This window comes from Hylaeus anthracinus, unplaced genomic scaffold, assembly GCF_026225885.1.
Source record: "Hylaeus anthracinus isolate JK02 unplaced genomic scaffold, UHH_iyHylAnth1.0_haploid 11982, whole genome shotgun sequence".
NCBI classification, from domain to species: Eukaryota; Metazoa; Arthropoda; class Insecta; order Hymenoptera; family Colletidae; genus Hylaeus; species Hylaeus anthracinus.
In genome coordinates, this window is record NW_026534330.1 from 6,303,116 (window position 1) to 6,328,804 (window position 25,689).

At 40.3% G+C, this 25,689-nt stretch overlaps 1 protein-coding gene across 1 annotated transcript in view; it reads right to left on the bottom strand.

The window, feature by feature from the left end:
* Nucleotides 1–25,689, bottom strand: part of LOC128886337 (inactive rhomboid protein 1) — a 227,271-nt gene that overhangs the window by 119,331 nt on the left and 82,251 nt on the right. The window lies entirely within an intron of this gene.

The window sequence follows — 25,689 nt, forward strand, 5'->3', positions numbered from 1 at the left end:
TATATATATATATATATATATATATATATATATATATATATATATATATATATATATATATTCTATTCTACTTGTGTGTATATATATATAATGAAAAATTTATTTGGAAACATCAAACCTATCATTTAATTTAGACAAATTCAAAGAGTTAAGGGAACGTCTTATATCTAACTCACAACTGCTACTCACAAATAATACACGTTAATGTCCAATTAAAATTGAATTTCATTGTATTAATTTTCATTTCTTTTCTCCTAAATAGACATTGATTATATTTCTTCTTTTATAAGAACACAGTGTAATTTCCTCTCCTTGTAATCAGTGTGGGTTACGTTAGAGGCGCGATAATTTTCTTGGATATTTTGACAACAAAATATAATGCGCAAATATAACCAGCGGCAGATACGAATTGCTTGTTACGTGACGTTAAAACGCAGTCCGTATAATCGATTGCAAATTAATTGGGGCCACGCTCGCTCGCGCTTCGCTATGCTCCAACGTGTCCGAACGAGTGACGCGTGCGGTCGTTCGTAACCACTGGCGAGGCTGCAGCGAATTGCTGCGAAATGCAACGATTTCATCGATCACTGCTTAAATCCCCCAAAGAGTGTCGTATGGCACGGCTGTCTGGCTCATGAAACTTTTACTACGCGTCTGCGTGAATGTGAAAACGAAATTGACGATCCTGCCTCATTGTTAATACCTTGAATCCTGCTTTACGTTCAATGGAACTCCAGTGTAAAAAATATAGCGTAATGCAGGGTCATATACAATGAGTTTAGGCAGTTGACATACTCTATCATTAATTAACACAAAATTACTTGGGGCCTTCTAAAGTAATTTTTTTAGATTTACAAGTTCAATAAGACATCGAGTGAAAAATCTTTATTGCTATCCTGGCCAATTTAATTAAAGTTATTAGAAAAATTTAATTTCATTAAAATTATTAAGAGGCAGAATACAATGTGAAATATGTTTTGCCCAGTAAGGCTCCAAAAATGAAAGCAAAATATTTATTAAAAATAGTCGAGGAGACACTGCATAAATATTACAATATGCAAACTCTAAAGTTTCAAATTAATACACTCTCAAACGTACACGATTCAATCCCCATTTTACAACACTACGGTACAACATTTAATCATTTTTAAACGCTGCAACCAACCAAACAGCGTTTAGTTATCGGCCTCCTTAACTGGGTGCTGTTTTGCACAAAATTTAATTAACTTGGTAATTAAGCGAAACAAAAAGGAACCGAGTTCTCCTCGTTCCCGTGCCACTCTTGTTCGGGAAATAATTTCCTGATGAAGTGATATGAAATTCCCGCCAAGAAATTAGAGTGTAAGACTACACAGTTCGTAGTTCAATCATATTGCGGGTAACAAAAGGTACAAGTAGAGAGAGAGTGTGTGTAATTGGTCGTATATTAGAGGCGAAGGTAGAACCTGCAATCACTCTCAAGTAGAATGAACCGTGTAATTGATCAGACGTTTTCCCGAGGAAGATGACGGCCTGGGTGAAATATCGACCACCTTATCCCTGTTATTTGCAAACGTATCATTTAATCGTGGAATATATTTCACGCTCGCGTTTTCTACTTACACATCCACGATTATTTTTTTCCCTTTCGGAGCGTGGTTTTATTAGGAAATGTAACCTGTCCTTACACGGAGAGATAGTAATTTTACCTCAGCTTTACTTCCAGTAGTCCAAGTAGTGAAATAATGCTACAACCTTAAAAATATCTAACCTGTAACAGATGTCGAAGGTAAAATGAATAATAACTAAAGGTGAATACACATTTGAGGTTATACAATCCCTCTAATAAATTCAAACACATGATGAATAGGGATAACGCAACCGTTTCTGATAATGAATTTAATTATGACAGAAGATCCATATCGATGATAGTACACAAACAGAGAAATGCTTATCGAATAAGCCATCAATTAACAGCCGAGAGTTGAATTAAATAATTTCATATTTCACCGTAATTTTCCAATTCGAATTGATACATATTACTAACCTCCCCTAGCACCTCTATTTCAAGATACTCTCCAAAACACAAGTTTTCGCAAACAACACACTTTATAAAGAAAACTCCATAAACAAATCTTTCGATCACAAATAACGAACCACGAAATTGTTATTTCAAATCCAGGCTACTCGTCACGCTCGACAAGGGAACATGTTAGTTCTACATATATACGTGTAACCCAAAAACGAAACTGTATTTCAAAAAGAAACATTCTAAAACCATAGCAAATAATTGAAATTCGCAGTTTGTGGCTTTCGAAACGGTTTACGCGACCACGGCCAAAAAAAAAACGGAACAAAAACCGATCAGTTTCCCGACGAAGCGTTAATAAAACGTTTTACCAATTCACGAATCAGCCTGCCGTGACCTGTTAGAAATCATGCGTGATTTTTCCGCCTCGACGGTGAATATCCTCGCCCGTGGATTACGGAAGCACGTGGCGAGTAGGCGAATAACATTTATCGTCGGGAGCTGATACGCGAAAGTGAGTCGTTCGAGCGTTCTGCAATGCGTTTGTCTCGTTGGTGGGAAAAACTTGGCGAACGGCGGAAATGGCACGCGTAGCCAGTGTCGTAAAGATAAAGCGCAGCCGGCGTTTCAGCGAAAGAGAGAACCATTCGGTGGGACACGTAGCGGTTTTCTTTTTTTCAGGTACGCCCGCGGATCGTATAACACCGCGACGCTGGAAAAATTTTTTAATTTTCCACTGGTCCGCTGAAATGTCCGATGGAAATTCGACCAACGTGCGGACGAAGAATGTTTCAGCAGTGATTCTGGAGCGACTTTATCAGGTTCCGGAATTTATATAGGGAGATGACGAAGTTGAACGTTGCGGAAGAATGGAATATGGGTGTTCAATGTTTTTTAAGTTGCTATCTCCAGAGAGGACGAATGTCAACGTTGTACATTTTCCGAATTTCACTATGACGACTTCTACGGGATAAAATAGAAGAATTATACAAATTTTGTTTGACTCAAGCATATTCGCGAAATTTTAGAATGAGCTGTCCAGAAACTAAAAAGCCAATCAAATCTTTTCTGGATCTGTTACTCCTCTCTCTGGGATGCTTAAAAAAGGGTTGAAAGGAAAGGAGAACCCGATCTCCACTGAACGAGCAAAACCTTTTTCACTTCGTCAACAATAGTCCCACATAACAGTTCAATAGAAGCCATTAAGTTTCATGTTCGCCTGCAAATCACGAGACCTTCATACATTCGTTCTGGAGCAATCAAGCTCCATATTTATACCGAAACAATCAAGCTTCGTATCCGTAGAGATGCAATGAGGCACCACGGTATAGTAATACTAATACACAGTCTGCGAAGTTATTAGGCATCATTAATTCGAACAGCGATTAAACTCGCTAGAGATATCATGTTGTAAGTATTAACTTCTTAAAATAACTCATAATAATTCAATTAAAAAACTGTTTATATAAAAATTATAATAGAACATTCATTTCCTTTAATTTAAACATGTAGGTGTATAAACAGGACCCTGGCTTCTAGAAACATCTAATAATTTAAAAATGACAAACATAATACCGGTAAGCTGTTAGAAATAATTTTTTAGTAAAACTCTTCACTAACATAAAAAGAATTAGTTTCATTGACTACAATCTAGGGACATTCCCAACTAAAATATTCAATTAAATTATTCCCAAAGACAATATTTCAAGAACAAAAAAGGTATCATGAAAAATAATACTGTAAAATTAGTGTCCATCATCTAGGACTTCACTTTACACCTGAAAAATGACACGATGTAAAGATAAATTTTAATAACAGCATAAAATAGTTTTCTGCGTGTTCTATAAATAGGGCATAGGTGCTTGATGGATTAACGCAAGCTTTAACATCAAGTATGAATGACAAGTGTTTGCTACAAAGCTTGGAGATCGAGTAGATACTTGGCTTAGAGTATCGGTCCCAAGTGTACGTCAGAATGGATTATTGGAATGTACGTGAAGGCGTTGAGTGCAACAAGACGAGTATCATGTGTGACTGAGGAGTACAGTACAATGATCCAGACTCTAACGTTGCACGAGAATCAAAGAGCTGTGAGCTCAGATGTACAGATGCGAGAAGGTACTAGCGAATTGGGACTCTAGTGTCGTCTGTGTCTACTAACCCAGACAGTGCTTCGACCGATGGATGACACTTTCTGAAGATCTGGAGATCCCGAAGATCTGAGTCGTAAACAGTACACAGCTGGCAAAGAGTTTTTTCGTGGCGATTCAATAACTCAGAAATCTAAGAAAAATAGACTTGGAGTTGACTGCCTGCATGTAGCAAAAGTGCTCACAGTACAAAGGGTTAATATTTGAGATGTTAGACGCTGTAAGAGTTACTGAAAATTTGTACAGGAACTCATAATCTAATAATATCAATGCCTCGTTCGTCTAACCTTCTACCAATCCTAAACACGAATAAATTCCAAGAAGAAACACTCCGTATTCCTGTAATTCAGCAGTTGCCAGACTATAGAAAAACACGAACGGCGAATTTTGGCGTGAAGACGCGTTGTTCGAGGAGCGGCGCAAAAATTAATTAAACGAAAAGTTCCCGTTGGCACGTGAACGAAGAATGTGGAAAGTTTCCAGCAAGCTGACCGAACGCCGTGTTTCACGTGCCTCCGCGTTTCTTTCTTCCACGAAGAACGAGCCGAAGGACAGCGACGGACGACGCTGCAGGCAGTTTTTGCAATTAGCGCGTTCAGCATGTTCCCATCCACGTTTCCGCCCTGCGCCCCGTTCCCGATCGCTTTCCACTCTGATTCTTCTCGTTCAACAACGCCGTTGGAAACACTCGTAGCGTGTTCTCGAACGGAACATTATGACCAGATGTTTCTCGCGGTTGGCTACCACGTTCCCGAGCGAAAGCATCGTCTGATACGCATAGCCGGACGATTTTTACACGAATCGACTACTTTTTTCTGTCTCGACTCCAGCTGCCGCCAACGGTGAATTTAACCGCACCTAACCGGCAAACTTTTGACGTCGTAGAAAATTAACGACTGCGGATAAAGCTGTTGGCAGTAAGAGAATGGTTTCATTTTATCGAGCGTTACGCGTTTATATTCTCGTATTGAATCTTCTTTTTCCGCTTAACAATTTATGAATGTCGATTACGCTTAGTAATTTCTAGTGGAATTAGATAATTTTTGTACCAAAGGGAAGACATTTCAGTAAAATTGTTTTATAGGTGAATTTATATCCGGGTTCTTTTAAAATTATTCGAGTTGACTGTAGCTGAAGATGATTCAATATTGGTATTGAAACATATAAAACCTACCAGAATTAAGCTATGATCGTACTGCAAATTGATTTATTTACTCGATCCTCACTAGTTTCGTAAGATGACGAAATTGAAAGTTAACAAATGCATTTGTTGTGGAAGTGGAAGTGCCACGAGTGCAAAACGCAAACACCATATTTAGAAATACGTAGCTCGTAAATGCTTGCGTGCGTCACGGTACTCAACGAGGGGTTGTGTGGGTGTACGTGGAAGTGAAGAGTTCTCGAGTGCGGCCAGTACGCATTGCAGATCACTTTTTGGGGGTGAATTCATAACCCGGATTAATAGAGCGTGGCTAGCATAATTACAAAGCTTTAGCATTAATTTCTATGCACCTCGTTATTGTTGTTTCATAATAAATACACCGTGGACAAATTCATTTACATTTATCCACTCGATTACCTCGATACAAAGCTGTTTGTGCAGAGAAAGCCAGAAATACTACTGAAGGTGCATATTATTATTGAATGACCTCCTAAAAAATAGTAATGTCTGAATTATCAAAAATAATTTACTGTAGGCTACAGCTGGGAGTGTATTTTATACATATCAATAATGTTAACCTTTTCAGACCTGAATTATTTTTTTTCTCGTACCAATGTAATTTACTTTTTAGGCTTAACTTGGACTAAAATTAGTATGAACAGAATAAACAAAAATTCTAATAGTGTAGTTCATGTGCACAAATAAGAACATTTAACGATAGTGTCGACAATTTTTCAACTGTCGCTTTATAATATTCGAGAAACAACGTTTCCATAACATAAACAGTTGCATAAAGACCTTAAGAAACAAGAATATCAGAACAAAAAATGTATTTTTCTACCCAGACAGAGAAAGGGCGCCCTTAATGACGAGAAAGAATCCTACCAGCAGTTCGCTTGTCTCAGGGGTGGTTTCCCGAGGAGCCGTCCCCGGTCGATGATATTTTCGTTCCCGTCGGCTAATGTCGAAGATTTACGAAGAAATTCTTAGGATTCGCGTCGAATATCTACGAGCACTCCCTGGAAGGAGATTTGACAAATGGTTTTATCCGGCAGTTGACGCCTCGGTTGACGCGCGTACGTGCACGTGACATGTGTCGCGTGTGTCGCCTCGTGTGACCTCGGTCCCAATGGGAACCTGAGAATATGTCATTCCTCGACGTTCGTGAAATGGATGGTGTGGCTTGACGCACCCTCGATGCTGAAATTTTGGACGGCAACGAGGAGGGTGATCGCGTTGCTGGCTTGACAGTCCTCCGCGAGACTCGCGCTGGCAAAATAATGTGCCGACAACCGTATTACGGATTGAATGAACATTGACTTCGATTCAATTTTAAATCAGTCCCACGCGACGACTATACCGGAAACCCAACTGGAATATCGAATGAAATTCAGATGTGAACTCATCATGCAAGCAGCGTTCATCTGGCGTGTAAACAAAAATAAAAGTGTAAAATGCATTGCTCTGTTATGATATATATAAAGCTATATTCCCCTTCTGATATTACCAACCGATATAACCGTAATTTTACCTTTGCAATAATTATTTCCACCAATTCAATCGATTTCACGGTTCAAATATAATAGCATACATAAAAGGTATGCATTGATATTAAATAATTCTAGTGTTAATATATTTTGTATACATGAAAGCTAAACTCTTCTTTTAACCCATTTACTGCCAGGCAAACTTAAAGAGTACAGTGATATTAAATTTGTTGTTATAAAAAGGAAATGTACGATTTTCTTCTGCAATAATTCGTGACTCAAAAGGCTATAAACTTACCCCTTGAGTAATTGCAATCAATTTGAACTACGTGATATCTCTACCCCAAACTAAAACCCAAATATCGAATTTCAGGAATGTTGATAATCAACGTACGCCCTCCGATGCGTTAAACGAAGTTGTTTTTAACCAGTTGTACAGTCTCGAAGAGGATGCAATTCGCGCACCGGCAATTACACGAGGACCACTGGCGACGCCAGGAAGCAAGAAAAATTACCCGCATCGCTGCGACCGCGTCCGAAAAAACTGAGGCGAGCAACGAAAACCGTTTGTCTTCGCTCAAAGGTAAGGGAGCGAGTTAAAGGTACGTCCTGGCGAAAGAAAACGACGTCGTCTTCCCTTGTCCACGACAAACGACGAATGCACCTACCCCTTCTGTCCGTGATAAGAATCGCCAGGAAATTTGCTACAGCGCTGTCTCCTTTCCACCCCCGTCTCGTTCTCCATCCCTCGGTCCAGGTCGTTCCTTCGACGATGAAAAGAACCATGACTCGGGAAAGACGAGCAGAAAAAGATGCAAATTATCCGGGTAACTGCGTCGACGAAAATAACGGCCAAACGACCTTCTCGGTTTCATTTCGCGTTCCAGTCCCGCGAGATCATTGTTACATTAGAAGACACTGGATCCTGGTTATCACAGGCTGCTTCCATCATTTTTGTCATTTGTTGGGTCTTTTCCTCGCGAGATTGGTCGCACAAATGACGAGCAAATTGCTTCAGGCTCCGACGTAATCGAGTGTCATAAATCTGGGATGATGAACATGAGGCAGTGAGCGTGAGTTTATGCACTAAAATGTTGTTAAGCTAGTGGCTCGTCTCAATTAAATTCCAAGGTCCCCTGAACTGTGTTCAACCCTTTCTCGAAATCAGCGCGATGATAGTGATTAGCCTTTTTTTCGTACCCTCATTTAACTTCTAGTCGCCAGCGTTATGAAGACTTTTATTCTTGTCATTTTTCTTACCGATGAAGCTTAACTCTTTGAGGAGCTTAATTTAAGAGAAAATTAAAATTCAAGCTGCACAGAATTACGATCTCATCTCTTATTCCAACTATTGAAGTTAATTAATGGTTAAAAAATTCCTGATAAAGAGAATCTAATCTGAAGTTAATAAAAATTCTTTGTAATGCTTGTTGTTCCACTGCACAGAAATGAAAGAAATTCTGAAATTAACATTTTTTAGTTAAGTCTTCTTTTTTTAGGCGTCTGAAAATTACAAGAACGTAATTCACGCACAATGGCGTTACCGAACTTAAGCATTACGAAATTCGTTTGTTATCATAATCAAATTACAATTTGACAATGGTAATAGGATTTGATGCAAAGAGCAATATTACTGCGTCTCATCCCGAATCTGCTAAATGTCATCAGAGGGCTTAACTATCAAATCCTGCCTTACATGCGATGCTATTAATCGTTTGAATAATCTATTCAGGCTAATTATGCACCAATGAAGTAACTCGTTATTGATGATCATTCATACTATTCATACTGTATAATTTAAGATCTACTGGTTAAGTCTTACTTCAACCAGCGAGTCCCAAATGAAACGCAACAATAATGTTGCAGTATCAAAATATTATAACAGTAATTACTGAACAATTAAAACATCTGTTTGCTACGGGATGCATCAGCAGTACAAATTTTCCAGTAAAAATTCTGTTAATTAAGAGATAAAGGAATAATGTAGTTAGATGGTAATTAAATTCATAAGTGTCAAGTATATTAATTCAACGACTCTATTAAAATACTTGTTCCTAATAAAAAAGGCACAGAAAGAATCAGAATACTCGCGAAAAGAACAAAAAGAAAAACCCATTTAAGCCTGAAATACACAATTATCCATTCCCATTGAGAAAACCTGACAACCCACAACATTGCTCGAGTAAACTGATCAACCGTCAACCGCATTACTCCCGGCAATCGCATCGGAATAGCTGCGTCCCAATAACAGAGGCGTGTAAAAAAAAAAGCATCGGAGAGAAAAATCGCGAAAACGCCATCGACTTCTGGCACCTCTGAAAAGTCCCTTCGTCGCGCATTCGGATCTCGTTACACCGGTATTACACTCGCTCGTTGCAAAAGGGACGTCTACTCTTCTCTCTTCTTTTTTTTTTCTATTTTTTTTCCCATCGAGCTCGTTACCCACAACGTGGGAACCCCGTGAACCGTACAATAAAGCCGTCGGCGTCGGGGGGGGGGGGGGGGGGGGGAAGAAAGCGACCTCGGACGTATCGGCCGCACAATCGATACGTGCCAATAGCCTCGACACGACGACGACCTCTCGTAATTTGCCCGTCTCTTATTTCCGGCCTCATTAACTGTCTCGATGGCTACAGGCATATTGTCGGGTGAGAGGTTTTCTGAAAATTGGACCGATGTTTTCTCGCGCTGTTCCGTGCTGGATACGTTTCAATGGGAGTGGAGTAGTATAACGCGATGAATAGGCCGACAGGCTGCACACGCGGTATACACCGCACAATGGCGTTCCTCGTGATTCGCTGGGCGTTCGAGGCACTTGGAACGCTATGTTTGCGAACGAAATTAGTTTTTGAACAGTTGGTTAATTTCGACCGATTGAAATTAGTCTCTCTCCCCACTATCCGCCCCTACAGAAAAAGTAATTTAAGCTTGTTCGGGGAATTAGGCGACGCGGCGGAAAAATCGATGGTGTTTGGCGCGTACGGTGCAACGGTGGATTGTCCTAATGTGGGCGTGTTTGGCGCTGTTTGTTTGCACGGAAAGTGTCAATTAACGTCGAATACTAAAAGTTAATCTTGTTAGTATGATTAATAGAATAATAGATGACGGAGTTTGAATAAGCTTCCATTCTGTTGGTAATTCGAGAGATATCGTTTTTGGTGGGTTGAAAGCGTGAACAGGTTTGTGAAAGGTTCCTCGTGTTTACTGTGGTTTACGTCAAGATACCATTCCTCTTCAAAGTACCATTAGTCGAATAACCAGCAAAATATTTTAATGTCAACGATAATTTCACCCTACAGCATCAAAGGTGAAATTCAAATTAAAAAATTCCACCTACAGCGCCGGAAATGAACTTCAAATAAGAAATTCCGACTACGGGATCTGGAACGGTCATTAAATAAAATGGTTCTACCTACAGCAACAGAGAAAGTGTAATCAGAACCTGATTGCTTAACCTCGATTCTATTTAATAATATAATTCAGTAATGGTGGATGAGAAGATAACAATTACCATTCGAAGTGAGTTACCATCTATTGATTTTAGGAAAATTTGTTTCATGTGAAACATGCCTGTACTCGATGTGGTTCATCGAATAGGAACTTTTCACATTTTTCACGAGCCTTCGTGTGTTCATAGTTGACGAAAAATACGAATTCAATAACCTGTAACGAAGCAACTTCGAAGTGGCATCGATAAGTCATAGAAAATGATAATATAATGCCAGCACCAAACGAAATGTGATTATGTACGTTTTGAGATTGAAAATCACTATGAACAAAAAAGATCAATTTTTGTATCTAACATCACCAAACTGCTATATTAATTTTGGGCAGATGTATGTGTAACTATATCTTTGAATTTGAAATATTGAAAACTCTGAGCATAAAGTTCAGAACATTTCCAACCGGAAATTCCGATCCTCTTTTACAAATACTTTTATAATAATTATGTACATTTTTTAATTTTGTTGATCTTGCTTTTCTTGTGACTTCTTCATGCTTGGAAGACTGCGATCCATATATTCCCTCAAACAACCAAGCAAACCTTATAATGATTATTGTAACAACAGTCTAATTCTGTACAGAAAATATAGGTGATCTCAAAGTTTCAAGTGATTGTGCATGTACAAGCAGACAATTCTTTACAATTCCAAAGCCATCTTGTTCCAACACCTTCTGTAATTAACAATGCTATAGTTCCTTAGTAATCGGATTTCCAAGCATCTTGGTACTGCACAATGGATCAAAAGCTGATAGTAGTAATAGCGACGATAATAAGTTCTCGCAACGGCTGTCCATAAATGTCCATTCAGCGAAACTTTAGAATGGATTCGGGGCGCTCGAGAATCCTCGAAGATTCGAGGAACGTCGTCGGGGAGTCAGGCACTCGCGATCATTCAAGGAAATCGTATTCGAGCATTCTAATAGTCGCTCGATTCCTCAGGATTGCTATTAATTTGTTCAACGAACCGAGTTGCAACCTTTACGAGCGTCTATCCTTCGTCGGTTGGCACTGACGCACACAACCCAGGTTGGCTCCATTCCAAATTGAATCCATTTAAATGCCTGGCCTTCTTGCACTCTGGCACCTTTTAATTCCCGATTTTATGAGATCCTTCGATCGTTAAAAGCCCTTGGTGAAAACCTATTAATGCACACCACGTATACCCCAGACGAATTGCGCAATTCGTCTTCAAACATGTCCACTATCCTATTTTATTAACTTACGAATGTTTTTACGAATGTTTTTATTGTATTATTAAGTGAAAGGCTACAGGTGCTTTAGCTCCCATCCTATAGATCAAAGTATGTACTGCCAGAGAAAAGAAGCGAGACCCGTTCGAATGAAAATCCGAGTTTCGAAGGGAGCAGCGCACTCATCGTCCCCAAATGTACACGTCCTTCTTATCACCATTTTCCCCTGGAAGACTGCAGGAATGCGGAAATGGCGGCTGTAGAATATAGGACGATGGGGGAAAGACCTCTTCGAGGTAGGAAGAAGGCAAACCTTAAGGACGAGATACAGGAAGAGGAGGCGATTGTCAAGAAATAGGGCCGCTTTAGCGTCGTCCACTGAGTGTCCTCGTTCCATGCATAACAAAGGAACGCCATACGGCCCAAGGATAATCTTTCCAGAAGGATTACGAGCACACTTCAACTTTCTGCCGTAGCAAACCTACGGTAACCGGGAGATTCTCGTAAACTTCCTCGGATGGAGCAACAGAAGAACGCCGTTGCTCTTGGTATTGGTACAGGGACTCATGATTGTGTTTCCTCTGGACATTTTACTCATGAATTATTTACGAATTCCGAGAATATTTCAAATATTATAAAATAACGTTGTGCTCGCTTAAATTCAATTCATGAAAATTGAATCGAGCTTCCGTTGGATGTTTTACTGAATTTCGAGAATTTTTAAATAAAACAACGTTGTATTTGTTTAGATTAAAGTCACAGAGATTTAATTCTGTTCCCTTTGGATATTTGACATTCGAATTATAATCGTATTTCGAGAATTTTCAGAATAAAATTATATTTTCCTAGGTAAAATTCAAATATATTGGGACTTAAAATAAAGAATGAGAGAAACTGAGAATTATCGAACGCGATCATTAAACACGAGCCGTCATCGTATTTCGCGTTTTTAATTGGAAGGCTGCGAATAACACGTGCACCAACAAATTTGCGTCGGGTTTTCGCGTCGTGGTAAAAACCGTGAAGCGGATCCAGGATTTCGCTTAAAAGGAATAGGCTCGACGAAAGTTGCACGCGAAATCTTTTCTTACTCCTAACAAAAATTGTCACTCCTAATTCAGAAAACATTTCTCCACAGTACCACGATCTATCAGCGAGTGAATCACATAAACCAATGAATGAGGAGACTCCACTGATCCGACTAAGCTCCTACCTCTCGTTGTAATCGACTGTTCGATCGGGTTCGACCGGATTCGATCGATCGACGACCTTCGAAGCTCGCGGACCATCAAAATTAAAAGACAGACCACGCGAATAATTCAAGGGTCGTTCATGACCAGCCGAGAAACGCCGCATATCAAGCTTTAACGCTGTACCGTCGACCGGAGATAAAACGAAAAATCGGATTTCCAGCGTTGATGGGGTTCGTTTTCCAGGCCGTAGCGATCCAGTAGCGGTGGAGGAAGGGGAGAAGTGTTTCCGCGCGTCGCGATCGGAAACACGTTCAAGGAATTTATTGCCGGAAAGTCACGTCAAACGGATTTTCTCGTCGTGGCCTTGACGCTGCGCCAGGTCCCACAGGAGACCTCGGAACGATGCCGATACGAACCAACGCCAGGGAGGGGAATGAACTTTGTATCGCGAACAGCGTATATTGAAACTCGGCTGAAAGCTCCTCATAGAGGGGAAGTCTATTCTGCGACCAAGTGTCCTCTCAAATCGACATTCCGTTCACCGTGGAATTGAAAAATCTCACGGGGACTCGGCGCGCGTATGCGAATTCCTACGGTGATTCTCTCCCACCTACACTCCCTTAAAATTCCAATCCTGGCGGGGGGTGCTAGAGAAATTCAGCGTAAATTACACGTTGTGTTGTTTCAAAATAGTTTCAATAAGGGATGATTTTTAATCTAGAAAATGAGTTCTGAAAAAGCGCACCGATTCTGCTCGACAGTGACGGAAAAAAGTTGATTAACCTGGAACAAAGGTAAATCCCCCAAGAAAATGTTCCTTTAGTAAGACAGAGATAAGTAATATTCTGTTTGAGTCAAATAAAAAATAGATGCAAAATACTTTCCATTCAAATAGGAAACATAAAATTATATAACTCGAAAATTATTTCACTGATTTATTTTCACGAATATAGAACTCTACGTTTGCCCTACGACTATACGTTTACTCTCGCGAAACGTAAAAGACTTTAAACAGCAGAGTTAGGTCCAGGTCGTTCGTGTAGAGGACCCAAATCAGCCTGCTCTTCGAGCTGGAGTATGTCTACCTAGCAGAATATGAAATTCATGTTCCCTTTTACGCGGGCCACGACGATAAAAAAGGATATCGTCCCTCGGATCGATGGCTACGTTACCACGTTGGTACTCGATTGCCAGATACGCCTCGGAATTTATAGGGTGTCGACATATGTTCTTGTAAAAACTATCCTGGCACTCTTTTACCTGCCGTTTCTGTCCCTGGGATTCGTCGTTACTTTAGCTCCCCGACCTCGTTGGGCGCCGCACTCCCGCAATTTTACGAGGGAATTTACGCGATTTCCAATACAAAGCTCGTTCTCGTTTTATCGCGTCGTCGTTCCAGCAGTCTGCGGTCGCGACGAGTGTCCGCGATGCCGAAGAAAATCTGCTCGATCGGTGCTTTTCCCCGGCCGTGGTCCTCCTGCGTGTAAATCAGTTGCACTTCTGTCGATCTAAGGTTTCACGAATACTGTCCGACACCTAGGGTTACGTCTTCGCGAATTGAAAGAAGATTGATCTTATACCGTCGTGTTTCGGGGAATAGAAATCGCAAAGTTTTTGAAACTGAATCTGTTTCAATGAAAACAAGCCTTAGAAGTTTGCCAACTGGTTTTCCACTTTAAGGGAGAAACCTTTCCTTTTTCAAAGCCGCATACTGTGTCCGAATATATTGAAATGGTTGAAATCATGTAATAATGTACATCCCTTAATAGGTGGAAAGATTATGGAATAAAATGGTACTTATATAATTCAATAAATATACATAAATCAAAATTCAAGTGTGCTTTTGGAACTTTCTGGACAACCCGATAGTATTAAAATAATGAGATACTTAAAAAATACGTATATATTATAATTACTCGGGATAAAGGAAATCGCACAGTTATTGTAGATGAAGATGGATAATTGCAGTTGCAATGTTATCGAGTATTCCAGAACGAAATCACAAAGAAACGTCCAACTCATTTCGACCCATTTGAAATTCATAAACTCGATACGGCAATAGTAGAAGTAAAAGTAATTACCGATAATTCAAACTTCAATAAACAATACTTTCATACGAAATCATCTCTCAAAGTTCGTTTGAGTATTCGTAAAATTTACGTTGATTTTACAATATAATTCAACTCCGACAGGGAGGCAACAAACTCTTATGAAAATCGTCGTTCACATTTTAATTCCTGGTTGAGCACTCGTCAGGACTCCGCATCCGTGAAGTCTACTTTCTCATTTAATTGTAATAGCAACGGGGAACACAAAGCAATCTATTTTTGCCAGTGCCGTATCTCTGGCATTTTAATACCGGAGTAAGCTTCTCCAACGCGCAATTACTAAAGACCACCTTCGAATGTGACGCAAAACGCCAACCGGGGCGGATAATATTTCATCGCGGGAGGGGAAAGTAACAGCGAATTCAAATTCGACCGAGGATAATTCCCGCCGATAGATTTACTCCACGCTTCCTCCTTGGCCCGCGAGCATAATAGCAGGGTCGTATTAAATCAACGTTGAAGGCGCCATTTATTCCAGCTACGCGGAATGACCTAAGTTTCAGAATAACCGTAGGGTGCTGCGAGGGCGCGAGCATGGGTAAACTAAATGGCCATCATTAGTAATGTATGAAGCTTCAAAAAAGAATCGTCGTCCAATTTCAGCCGGGCCGATTGAATCTTGAAAAACAAATTGAAAGCCTTGGGAACAACCAGGCTCGTGGCATCGATCTCTCGAATGCGCCTGTTTCGTTCCACAGGCGAGGGTGAATGGGTTCTGATGAAAAGTGCCGGTAAATAAGCTCTTTAATTCCGGGGCTGGCAACAACGATATAAGGGATCGACGGTCTTATTTATAGTCTGAAGAACCAGTGAGGTGAATCGAAAGCGTTGCCTGAATTTATCGTGTGTCTGTTTTAAAAGAATTGAATTAAAAAAGGAATTATGAAGTCCAAACTTGCTGAGCTCTCTAGAGTTTAACAGAATATTTATAGACTAGAGAATAGAGGGCATGTGTTCGAAAGAATTGTAACACATCCGCAACCGCTGAATTCACATCACTTCAAATTCTATTTCTGGTTACGAAGGAATTATGAAAATCTTTTTATTTTATACTTTTTATTTTAATTTTTATTTTAGCTCTAACGATACAAATTTGCGATGCCCAGCTTCAGAATTTTATTATTTTCGTAACGTTTAAATATTTATTCGAATAAGTTGGTCAGAAAAGAGGCTAAAAAAGTCTCTGTTACTTAAATTCAAGCAACTATTGATCTAAAACTCAATTCCGAACAATTACCACAGACCGGATGTTTCTGACAACCACTCTCTTCGGGACTTTCATAGCGAACGTATTAATTTTTTTGTAGAACAACCCCTCCATCCAAGAACTCCCGTAGTAATGAATTCAAACGAACTATACGCGCCAATATCGTCTGAAATTTCACGGAACAAGAATCGCAATCGTGTCAGCGACCCTCGTCGGCAAGAAAGGCCAAAGCCTTTCCAAATAACGCCATCATAATCCCGGCCGCTCGGGATAGTTATCGCGTTTGGAAGCATCCTATAAGCCGCGGGTGATCATCTGGACGGCTTCCTTTCGCGTTACTTCGCCGTTTTACCTCGCCTGCTACGAAGAGAATCGAATTCAGGGAAGCGATCGGCGCTAATGGATTCTCACGGCCCCTGCCGCTCCCCTCGAAGAACGACGGAAGGGTTTGCGACAATGTAAGTGCACGCGGATTAATACGCCTGTGAAAAATACCACGGTGGATGACACTAATTCGAGACCTCCGTAAATCTCTACCGGAGCTAGGCAACCTCCATCGGCGTCGTTATTTATGGGGGTCGATAAATAATAAGAAAGTATAATAAGCGACACACCGACACGCCCCTCTGGCCACCCTTCGTTCGACTTCCGTCCCCGATTGCTTTCCTGATTCACGTTCCTCCGCCCGCCACCCATCTCTTCCGTCGCCCCCGCGTTTCGGCGTGCAATAAATTCACGTCCTTTTTCGACGGGGGGACATTCGACGACTCGACCCGTTTCCTGCCCCTCCATACATTTTCACGCCCCCTACCCTCTCTGTTCTGGACTCCTTTCGATCCACGCTTCCGATCATCGTAGCCCCATCGCGCTCAGAGATATGCGCGAGAACCTATTACGGACTGAATAAAAATGTCGATGGGAATTCCCGGAGCATAGCCAGACCCCCGGTTTTGTTCTTTATGAAAGCGATCGTGGAGATTGTTTGCGCGACGACGGGGTGTGGGTACGGTGGCCATTCTCGGATAACAAGGCGGTAACGGCCGAGGTCTTACAACATGGGTACTTTGTACGCCCTAATGACATGATCGTGCGTGGAATATCGTTGGGAGGAAGTCTCGATAGGGAGAAAAAAGTGCTGAGATTTGGGGAAAGTGAGGAAATATAGGATTTTGTTTATTTGTTTAGGTTCTGATTTTATTTGGTTTACATATGTGATTGTTTTACGGTTTCTGATAAAATTTGTATGCATGTTTATTGTTATAGTTGGAAGTCTACATTTAGTGTGCTATTATATATTTTATCAGAATACCTGAAACAGTCATGGATTCTCATTAAGAGATGAGAATGTAGATTAAATTTACAAGAACTTGCCCTAATTGCAATTCAAAGTGCACAGATTCTACAATGCATGCAGAATGCTTGGCGGGTCTGTGCAAAGTATGACGATTACTTTGCGTTATATATGTTACGTTTATGAAATTGGGTAGGAGATTAGCATATCCATTGTCTGATGTTTCTTTATGCGCATACCTGCTGTTCTTCTTTCGGCATTATAGTACGAAACATTTTCGTACCATGATGTGTACAAGTGATACAAGTTTAAGTCGAGTAGAATTAAATTATAATATTTATTTCTTTAAAAGGATTACTTCTCGTATGTCAAATTGTAGCAATATGTGGAAAACAGTACGTGATACTTTGAAAATCCTAAACAACATTAAACTTGAAACAATTTTTTTTTGTACTTTCCCTCATCGTTAAACACTGCAAAATGCACTAGTTAAGGACACGAGAATCGATCGTAAAGGTCTCGATCAATGGGATTCGTTAAACTCGCCGTCAGTGCAATTATTAAGTAGTTCGTGTCAGTCATAAGTCAGACACTGAAGAGGAGTATAAGCAACGACATTGCAGACCACGTTGCTCGTGTTAAAAATACAAACCGGTGTTTTTCATTAATATTATGAGACAAGGCATTTGATATAGATATTATTATTTCATAATTAAATTATGTACCAATTACACAGAAATGTACAAACTAATTGATTGTAAAGAAGTCTTCGATTTTAAAAAAATGGAATATTACAATGATGACACATGATTTATACGATTACTTTTTACGCTCTGATTTACATTTATATGTTTATTTTTATAGTGAACGACACCAATTCGACACGAATTTCTAAATGTAGCAAACGAAGGATATTCAACGAACAACTCAGGGGCAAACGTGCCGCAACAAAGCCGGAGTATCTCGAAACCCAAAGAAAATTGTTTACCATCAGTGGATGCTCCCGAATTCCCTCGAACCGAAATAAAATTGAACTCTGAAGCGGGATAATGCGAATCTCAAAGAAGAAAATCTCGTTTCCTTTGAAATTATTCTCGGAACGTCTTTACCCTCTGGCCCCGTTGCTCGCCACGCGAAAATCCTACAGACAAACTTCCGAACGAATTTAATAGTAATAATAAAAAGAAAAAAGGAAAATGAAGAAAGCCGAACAAAGAAGCATCAGAGGGCCAGCGAAAGTTCATTCTGGGAGCAGTTCTCGGTCGGAAGTTTCGCGTGAATAGGGGTCGTTGCTAACACGACGCTCTCTTAAACTTAATTGATCGAGATTCCATGAAAAGGCAGAGGTCAGTTCGGCGAGACCAGGAGGGGGGAAAGAATTAACGAACGCGATAAATAATATCGAACAATACTGTTCGACCCACTTTCGGATGGCGGAGAATAACGAGTCCAGTCGGAGAGTACACGACGTTCGGACAGGCGTCTTAGTATAGACGTTAACACGGCCAACAAATGAAACGTTATGGCCGCCCCGCGTCCCTAAACGACCCACTTTTCACCGTGACCAGTTATTACTCCTCCAACGGCCGCGCAGGGGTCTCGCGTTTCTCCAAAACGCAACAAACCCCCCCGCAGCGTCTTGCTCCTCGTTTGCATGAAACAGAAACGAGACTCGGTATCTCATAAATATATCATTTTTCTACCGCGGCGTAGGAATACTTTCGTTCAACCCCCAACTACAGTCGGGCGTTCCCTGGTCGCTGTTAACGCGCGCATTAATAATTTTACGCGTTAGGGAATAACGATTCTGGGAAACTCGGCGAAAAAGTTCATGCTACGATTAAGTCCTCTGGGGATCCTCGCGACGATGTTGGTGGACGAAGTTACTGGAGCACGAAGGTGGAGGAATTTTATTCTATTCGAGGATAAATCAGGCAGGTGTCTGTGGTTAATTACGGCCTTTAAATTGTACGTGTTATAAGAGTGCGAATGTATAACTAAATATCGAGAAACAGAAATGAAAATAATCTTCTAAAATATAGGGACAATGATTATTCTGCATCGGGAACTTTGATGAAATAAATGTTGATTTTTCAATAGAAAACCGAAAACGTGAGTGGCAGAGGTATTCCATCTGTAACTGTTGAACAATAAGCATCCTAACAAGTATTTGTTGAAATCAGTATAAAATTTTCTCCTCAAAATCGAAATCCAACCACTTGACAGTACAAAACGTTTGCAAACCTCGTCCATCAACGCATTCATAAAGGAAATGGAATCTTTTGTATGAAACACCTCGCGTCATTATAATTATAGGTCATTACACCCGCTATATTATTAGACAAGCCAGTCAAGCGTCCCTAGTTACCCGTACTCAATCTTCCACACTCGACGTGCAATCATGTCAGTACCACTTTCAAATTGCCCTGGCATTGATCAACGTGTTATAATTATAGGGGGTGCACCATCTAATTTATCTACCCCCTACGAGAGACATCCTAGCATACAGTTAAATTACCTCTAAAATAGAAATATGTATTTTACCAAATCCAATTTCAGTCTAAAACTCGTTGCCAGTTGAATTTTCTTTCGCCTGAATCTCGAACACACTGTACATACCAATCGAAAATTGAAGCTTAGTCGTTGACCCAAAAATTTCAAATGATCACAGTCTGTGGCGTCGATGATCTCGTTCATGATAACGGAGAGCCGTCGAAATAGAAATCGACGAAGACTTTATCCCCGCGATAAATCCTCGGCTTATATCGTCTATAAACATTCCGCGGTGCTATTTTCCCGTTTTAATTCCTATTATATGGAGATACGAGGACGCTAAGATTATGGTAGCGAAAAAGTGCGAGTTCTCCGCGGTCGAGGCGATAAAGTGCCCGTTCCACGTCGGAATTATCGAGTGAAGGCTATCGAATCGATAATCCAGCAAGGTTTTATTCTCATCCCCCTTTCAACCCCCTGAAGTCTCGAAATCCCGCGAAACGGACCTGTTAATTCCTCGATAAACGCTCTTTCAGTATTTAGAACGACTATTAATATCGTTTCTGCGCGTTGCCTCGGGACTAAACGTGGCATTGATAGATCGACCGCGATCCCTATCGTCAAAAGAAAAACGGCTAAACGTGCAACTCGGTGCAGAGCTACGTATGACCTAGTATTCGCGCAAACCCCCCTGCAGTACTCATTCACCACCCCCTGTTTATCTCCTCTTTTGTTTTTTGTTTTTTTTTTTTAATATTCGGAAGGCCGAAGGAAGATTACGCCAAGGGAGTGAACATACTTTTTGTTCTTTCGCTTCCTCGCAATCACCGTAACCCAAGAGTCTTCCATCGGGAGCCTCATCTGCAAGTAAAATCACGGACAATCTTCCTAGATGTCGTTTGTTCCTTGTTTTCACGCGCACAGAGTGGGACGCGCTTAAGTCACGGGTTTAAGCCAATTCTAGGACTTGGGTAATTGATTTGGTGGAGAACCACTGGATCAGATAGATAAGAAGCAAGGGGGAAGTACAGAGACCATCGGGTATATCGTTCACGTTAATTTTGCCGGTTTGGTATTTTTTATTTCCACGATCTTTTGTGGAGACACTATACTTGTTTGGTTTCTTGGAGGCTTACTTGCTACGAATCGTATCAAGCATTTCTACAAAAAATTCGATTTCATTTAAAACAAATATGAAATATTTCAATGCTCTCCTTGTTAGAACAATATCCAAAACCAAACTCGCACAAAACGACCCGATGAGAGCCTCCGAGAAGTCGAAGCGTTAATATTCACCAATAAATAAACCACCGTTAAAAAAGCCAAGCTACCGAGTCGCACTCCAATTTAATTACGCGTTGTCAGGTTTATTTCACCCCTGATAAGTGTCCTCGCACCCGCGGAGGGGGTTGCACGCGTAGGTGGTGGTAACATGTCGCGCCGGCGTGCTCGCACGTTTTCCGCGCGTATGCACGAGGTATGAGAAACAATATCATGTGGCAAACGACTAACGAGGCTACTGCGGCTACAGGAAGCACGATCTTACCGACAGAATGCAGCTTCCGTTTTGTAATTAGAGGCGGCACGACGTATTCCGAGAGATATGTTCGCGTGTGCCCTCGGTCGGGGCATGTGCCGCGAGCGCGCGCGCCGATTAATTCCGAAGATAATTAAAACGGAAGCGGCTTACGCGTTATTTTTTTCTCTTTCTCTTTCTCCCTCTCTTGCTTTTTATCGCTCGTTTGATTTACGGGAGACCCCGGTACAGCCGCCGTCGCCGCGAAACGTGCTTTTCTCCCAGGTCTGCGCCGCGCGGCCCATGCTTATGGCGGCTGTATAAATTTTACGTTCTTTTTACTTTCGCGGGGGCCGCCGTTCGAAGCTGTTCCACGGTCGTTCTGGAAATTTAGGATGGTCCGGCCACTTCGAGAGCCTTTTTCTGACGAGCTTCTCTGCATCCTTTACCTCCCTCGTACTTTCCGTCTGAAAGGGGAATTTTAGAAATTCGGGAGCCGTCGCGATACAATGACCGAGGACGCAGAACCTTTCAGTATTGGAAGGATGTGGAGGAACACTTTATAGATTTTCATGAGGAGGCTCCGCGTAGTCCATTTGCCACATCTGTGAAGGATTATATGGAAGTCATGTGACTGAAAGTTTTCTGGAAATTTAACTTTTCGCTTGTTTTTTCTGTGACGTGAACGGATTTGTTCCAAACATTGCCGTGATAAGTTCAGAATAAACTAACACAGTCTCTACAATCAAACAAAAAATGAATAAACTCAAAATATACATACTCTTCGTCAAGAAATTACTAACCTCATAATTAGATACCTCATCTTATGAAAAAAACTGAAATTATTTAGTAAAATGTCCTGAAAGTTACGCGAGTCTATAGAGGGTTAAAATAACAATATTAAATATCCTACATACTAATAATATTCCACATTAAAGATCCCGCACAAACCCATACTAAAATTTTCATTCATAATCACCTGTCATAATCCACGTCAGATTGTATCTTCGAAGATACAACGTTTCGCTACCTTATGGTCGTGAGTGTACACGTGCACGCGTTGCTGGGTAATCAGAGGGCATATAGCACGGGGCCAACTACGTTGAAAGTTACACCTCGTCGTTACGAGCACGTTATCGCGAAAGTTCCGGGCGTAGCACGCCCCCGCGTCTTCGTCCCGCGTGCGTATCAATGCAACCGGGAGATGCGAGCAGGCTGCGCTTGGGAATCGTTCGTCGTCGGTATCGCGTGCATCCGAGGATGAAAGAGGAATTTTAGTGGGTCGTTCGGACTTTGTTCGCGGGGGAAGCGGACCGTTGCCACGACGAAAGAGTTTATTAACGGTTCATTGGCCGATGCTGCGCCCGGTATTTATCGGCTGGAAGTTTGTTACTTACGTGAAACGGTTTTCGATTGGATTCGCGTCGCCGAGACCTCTACACCCGTCGAGGAATGCGCGATCCACCTCGTGCGATTTAATGTGTGAGCGGAATGGGACGAAATCGAGGAAATACAGACGAAACTCGTGAGAAGAGTCGAGATTGATCTGCTTCTGCTTGGTGAAGCACGTAGGACGGTGTTAGCTTTCGCAAGGTTCGTGGACGATTAGTAAATATGGATAATTATGTACTCGTGAGTATTTATCGAAATGATGATAATGACTCCACGAAGGACAGAAAAGATTCATTGGAAATATACATATGGATACACTCAAATTAAAAGAGATAAGTTTTTCTTATTTTTTGGCGCAAATTTGATCCCGATATCTGTTCTATGTAGTTCAAAAGTTATACCCCAATGTCCCAAAATTTCCCAATCCGGACCACTGTGCAGCGCGGTGGCAATGAATAACATTCCAATGCCTGCGGTTTACAATTACTTTGCAATGATATACGATCGGATTGGTAATTAACTGTACGTTCGAAGTGATTGCGTTCCCATTTGTAGGTCGGAACCTCGTTTCCGGCGGTTTTGCATACAGACAATGATAGGACGAGAAATTTAGCTGAAAATTAAAATTTTCAAAATTATTTTCATGATTTTCGAAGCGTATGTAGAGTGCAGAGATACGCAAAATCTTTTAGAGTAGCAGCTACATAATGACAAATTTTTATTTCATTTTCGTCGCGTAAGAATAATCAAAGTTATCGTTACTCGACGTATAACTGGACTTTTGCTATTGCTTACAATAGCTGGTGCAAATTCAAAGTTGTTCAACTTCTGTAAGCGCATGTGGCGTCGGTCTTTCGCGAGAAATTGCATGTCACGCATACGTCACGCGTCCAGCGAACGTGTTGGAACGCCATTATATTCGAAGATAATCACGCGAGAAGATTAAAATCGAAGACTGTGCGGTTCGTCGAAATTCGTAAATACTTCAATAATATGTTACACGCGACGATTAAGAAACACGATAACAAATAATGTACGTAATCGTCGTCAAATAAAAAATTATATCACGGCAGTCTGGATGACGGCAATTCAAAGCTAGTCACGTTTTATTTTGACTCGTGCATAGAGCTGATAAAAGCATCGATTTACGAAAAAATATGTGAAACGTGGTTGCTGACGCGCATCACAGTTCCTGACAGCGGATGATCACTATCGAATTGATATGTCGATTGCACGCGAGCCAATATCATTTTACCAAAATCGAACCGAGAGTCAATTCCCCAGAAATTAATCCACTCACCCCCTTCGATACTTCTCACCCTGCGATTGCTCCTACAAAAACGTTTCTGGAGCGGTCGTTAAATTATAAATGAAGGCAAAAATATTCTGAGTTCACCTTTTTTTCTGAAAATCGAAAGATTGATTTGTTCCCGTGGATTTATTAGATTCGTGATTCCCTTATCGGCTACATTGCAATATGGAACATACATGTTCCATACTTATCATAAATCGTTTCTTGCGTGTCATACTTCATTGAACGCTTTTTTACATGCTAAGAGAACAGCTCCATAATCAGTCTACTATTTTCGAATCTTTCCTACCGAGGATGAAGAACAAATAAAATTATTTTCTGTACTATTTCTTTAAATAATTTTTGGAAGAAATGTATCGATCGCTGTTACATACGAAGAGATATCCACTTACCTCTGCATTCGATTGTTTGGTCGATAAGCTGCTAATTTACATGCCAGATTGAGTTCGACGATAATAGTCGATACAACAACAATAACAGGTACAGTTACTGCATTTGCATGGATTACCAACTACAGTTCACTGTATTGCAATTCCTATCTCCCATTCCCTCAACTTCTGTTATACGTTACACGATACTTAACTGACTACTCAGCCAATAGACTTCCTTGTTTCGCGAGCTCTTTGTTATAATATTATTCAATTTACTCCAATGAAACTGTGATCAAATTATTTAATACCAGATTAATTTTTAAACAGATTCTTTCAAAAGGGTTTCAATCAGGATATCCAGTCAATCCGTAAAAATTTGAATTCCTCGTAAAAGAATATTTGATCAACGAGACGCGATATTTTGCACCATGTCTCACTGATCGCAAATTACAATTATTCTTTCATTAAATGTACTGAAGATATTGTAATTTAAAGTAAAGCCCTAGTGAAATGTTAGGAAAAGTTAAAAAATTAAATTAAAAATACTTTAAAGGCTTTTACACGAGGCTGGGATTTATCGTTCAATTGGAATTCAATACTATTCCTTTACGGGTCGATGCAATTAATTACGTTAATTAAAATTTGTACCATCGTTGCTCGGCGACTGTATCGATTTCATATTTTTTAACATGCGCCTGTGGACTTCCCTAGCAAGGTATATACAATTACGTATAATTCGATTCTTAATATGCCTTTGAAAACGTTCTTTGTCGCAGAAATTTTTGTAATTCATTTACAATACTATCAAGCTATAAAAGAGCAAACCAGTGGCAAATTCGGCTTGCAAACATTAACGAGTTTCGCAAACGAGGAAATTGAAAATTAGTGAAAATTATTTTTAATATGCAGCATTAAAAACTTTCGTACTGCTATACTGCACAGAAATTTAAATACACATTTACCGGGGATATTAAATGTTATTAATGTTACAAATGTTAGTAAATCAATATTGTAATTTTACAAGGCCTGTTAACGTAGGAATCTTCTATGTTCTAAATTTTAATAGAACTAAAGGTAATTCGTAATATTTGTTTATTTTCAATCTGACAATTTGAATATGTCAAATTGAAAATAAATAAATATTTCCACTATTATTATTATCTTATTTATGTTATAAATAGTGAGTGTTCTAGGGAACAGTTAATATTCGTTTAAAATCGAAGCAGTAAATATTATCTACAGTAATCCATCTTCAGGGAAATCTAATAATGCTGATATTAATCGTTCGGAATTTCTGAAAATAT